The sequence below is a fragment of the Corvus cornix genome, chromosome 5 (genome assembly GCF_000738735.6).
Source record: "Corvus cornix cornix isolate S_Up_H32 chromosome 5, ASM73873v5, whole genome shotgun sequence".
In the NCBI taxonomy this organism is placed as follows: domain Eukaryota; kingdom Metazoa; phylum Chordata; class Aves; order Passeriformes; family Corvidae; genus Corvus; species Corvus cornix.
This window is the reverse complement of record NC_046335.1, coordinates 28,493,286-28,497,028: the sequence shown is the minus strand read 5'-3', so window position 1 is coordinate 28,497,028 and position 3,743 is coordinate 28,493,286. Positions and strand designations below refer to the sequence as shown.

The 3,743-nt window shown below is 36.4% G+C and overlaps 1 long non-coding RNA gene across 1 annotated transcript; it reads left to right on the top strand.

Annotated features, from left to right (window-relative positions):
• Nucleotides 1–818: 818 nt before the first annotated feature.
• Nucleotides 819–2,709, top strand: LOC104684425. The gene is made up of 3 exons (XR_750955.3): nucleotides 819–1,195; nucleotides 1,899–2,009; nucleotides 2,222–2,709. It is a non-coding gene; the product is annotated as an uncharacterized LOC104684425 (long non-coding RNA).
• Nucleotides 2,710–3,743: the final 1,034 nt, after the last annotated feature.

The window sequence follows — 3,743 nt, the reverse complement described above, 5'->3', positions numbered from 1 at the left end:
AGAAAGGCAAAATTTATTTGCTCAAAATGAAGCATCCCAACACTCTTCCTAAGAAAGTGGTTTTTTTGGCAATTACGTTAGACAACTTCCTGGAGACTTACACCTTGCAGATATGTGCTACTCTGCATGATTCTGAATTACAGGTGCTTTTAGTAGTTCTCATCTCCACCTAGCTTCCAGACCTTCTATAAAATTCTCAATGTGATTGTGTAATCTATTTCTGCTGTGATTCCTGGTATTTGTCATGATCAGACATTGAGCTGGGTCAAAAGACAGTAAATACAATGCATGTTCATATAGTTTCTCTTAGATGTCAGAATGCATCCTTCACACCCTTTTATCTCCCTTGTTCTGCTCTTTTTCTTTCTGTGGTGAGACTTTCCAATGGCTCTACTTTGCTCTTGGTCTTTACTGTCACAGGGCTTTTTAACATGCAGGTTAAAGCTCTCGTTTCCATAACTAGAGCCAACAGAGGTTTCGTCCTGAAGCTGCTTTAATGATAAAGCAATGTCTTCCCAGGAATTCAGTGGTATTTCAGAAAGGTATCAGAAATTAAAAAATAATGGCCTGTTGAACAGGCTGCACTGGCTTTTAGATCCACTCCTGCTAGATTTCACCTGCCATATATTGGGGGAGGGGTATTATTGATCTAGTTTTAAGCAGAATTTTACTATTATAGAAATAAAAGTATTTTCTGTGATAAGAAAGATTTGTGAAACTAATCCATGAGACAGAGCACAAGATGAATAGAGAGGATTTTTTCCACAAAAGCCCTATAAAGACAATCTTTATGTGTTTGCACACTCAAAAAAAAAGAAAAAGAAAAATAAAATAAAAGAAAATTAAAAGCCTTGGATGCAGTGTAGCTAGCTCTAGAGTCTCTATCACAGTACTAATTCTGAGCTGTCAGAAGTCTGCTCTATTTTATTCTTTTTTCTGTCTCTGTGTGTGACATGTTTTAGCTTTCTACAAAAAGGGAATAAAGGGGAAGCAGCTTCAGCTAGCCTTGGAAAAGCTATTTAGCTTGCATATTGTGGAACTGTCTTCCCTAGCTAGTTACTGCCATTTTATAACACTGCAGCATATTGGATCAAAGACTATAACTGCCACCTCCTGTTTACAATGGGCTGGAGCAGTCATAGAATTGTCAGGGCTACTTTCTGCCTCGGTGTGATTGGAAACAAGACTGAAAACGGTAGGTTGCTACCAACAGGTTAATTTCTTTTTTTTTATTATTTAATTTTTGGCTTTCACCTGCAATGTCAATGCAAGTAAAGCTAAAACATTTAACCCAGAAGGGTAAGTGTCTTTTTTAATCCTTTCAAATATTCTTGAGTATACCTGGAATAACAGGCACAAATATGCATGCAGTACTATTGTTTCAGAAAAAATTTCAAAGGCAAAACCATGGAGACAGGAAAAAAACCCTAAAAATAGTCCTTGAAGTGTGTTCTAGATTTTTAATATATGTTATGCTGAGACAAGAGCTGTTGTTAGACTGCATAAACGCTATGTCCCAAGGCTTAACACTTAGAAAGAATATTTTTATAGCTCTGCCAGTATTAAATTTTTGTGAGAGTCATCAGTGATTTTCATTTTGCAGTGACAATATGGTGTTTAAAAATATCAATTGACTGATAAGAATACTTCCTTTCAAAGGTGAAATTACATCCCAAGTATCCAGAGCATGTAATTTGGGAGCTCTGATAGAATAATAAGCATTTGGCAACCAAATGTCTAGTTTATATTTCTGATTTATCTTTCCAGCTTTAAGAAAGTGATTTCATTGCTTATATTCACCTAAAAGAGATGCAGAGCAGAGAGACAACAGACCACGATTTTTGCACTGAACTAAAATACAAACTTTAAGACTCCCATCACTGTGTCTGTTAATGCAGGTACCTTATCAAGAAGATGTGCATAAACCTCTGAAGTTGGGTTTTCAAGAGACAAAAGAAACACAAACAAGAAACATGGATACTCACCATGTTCTTGTAACACCAGCTAAGGTGGGAGACCTGTGCCTTTCTTCTGTGTCACTTCCATACATACCTTAAACAAACAATGTCATTCCTTTTCCTGCACGTGCCTTGTGCAAGACCTAGGAATTGCATCATTGCTCCCATTTAGTGTCTCTGGTTGGTTAGATACGGGCTGCACATTGTAACGTGAAAAATAATGGGATAAAGATGAAGCTGATCTGCTGCTTTCTTTCATGCAGTGGGCTTTGACGTATGCTGAGATCAGAGAGCAAGATGCATGCTGCATCATGGGACCAAGGATCTTGTGAGGATATTTGGCATCAATAATATACCATCTGTATGTGATTTAAATCACTCTGCAAGGACCAACCCTTTTTCTTACTTATTTTATGGTTTTTTATTGAAAGGCTGACTTGTATATGCAAGCATCAGTTTGTGGACTCAGTGATGACTTAAGGACTATTGTCTAGAGACTGCTAAGGGTTTTTTGCAGTCTGTGCAGGTGCCCTTTTTCCTTCATGGTCTCCTACATCCAACTAGAACTGTTTATATTGCTAGTTCTGGCAGTTTCTGATTTGAGGATGATGATGATTGTGCATCCATCTCCATCTGCATACTGGGTGTGTAATATTTAAAGGGATTAAGCTTTGACAATACTGTTTCCTTAGGCCTCACAATACTATGTAAAATAAAGGAAATAAAGGAGTGTGAACTATGTGGTACCTTGTATGGTCTGGTATATTGAATGATTATTTCTGATGCACTGAAAAGTATATATTTTGTAGAAATTTTACAAAACTGGATCAAAAGTTGCGTTTGCATCTGCGTTTTCTTTTTCCTTTTTTTTTTTTTTTTTTTGGTGCTTTTGGGTAAGCCTTATATTTTATTAAAGTATTTGGGACTGAAAAACATACAAATTTTTTCTTAAATATTTTTTGCTTTCTGCATTGAGGGATCCTTAAGTTACTGAAATGTCTTCACCATTTTTTCTAAACTCCCCTTCAAAAATGAAGAGACACAAGACTTTGTATTTTGGGTCTGCTAATGTAATCAAGAAATTATGTCAATGGAAACTAACTGAAGAAAAAAATCTGGTGCTCAGAACATAAATGGGACTTAGAAATGTAGCTCCTAGAATTTCCAGCCTGGTTCAGTTAGCCTATCATAACAAAATTGAGTGATGATAACTACTACCCAGTCATAACTGTATCTTTTAATTAAATATCTTTTCTCACAGACATCTAGGCTCACTCATTTATGCATTAAGACTCGGGCCATGTTTTTTATTTTTTTTTCAAACCTTCATATCCTTGTGTGTATTTGCTCAAAAGAGAAGCCAAGAGGAACCATTTACTTTCTCTGTATTTACCAAAACTTACTAAATTAATGGTACAAAGAGCAGTTACTTCACACCTGCGCCTCAGACCCACTTCAGACAATATTCTAGTACCATTCTTGCTACTCCTTCTTGCCTTGTATATTAATTTTAAATATCTTCATCTAGTTCTTCTCTATGTGTAACCGTTTAAAATATAGAAAGGAAAACACTCTGGTGGTTACAGCAGCCCTCCAGAATAGGTTTCTCTGCCTCAAGCCCCCACTTGGACAAATTATTTCTCTTGTTAATGACTCAACTTTCATTGAATTTTGTAAATATTTCACCATGGAACTGAAAAGAACTACTTTCCCAGGAGAGCAACTGTGTGCATGTTCTTGCCATGTAATGGGTAGGTGATTACACTCAGCCATTTCTTTTCTCTT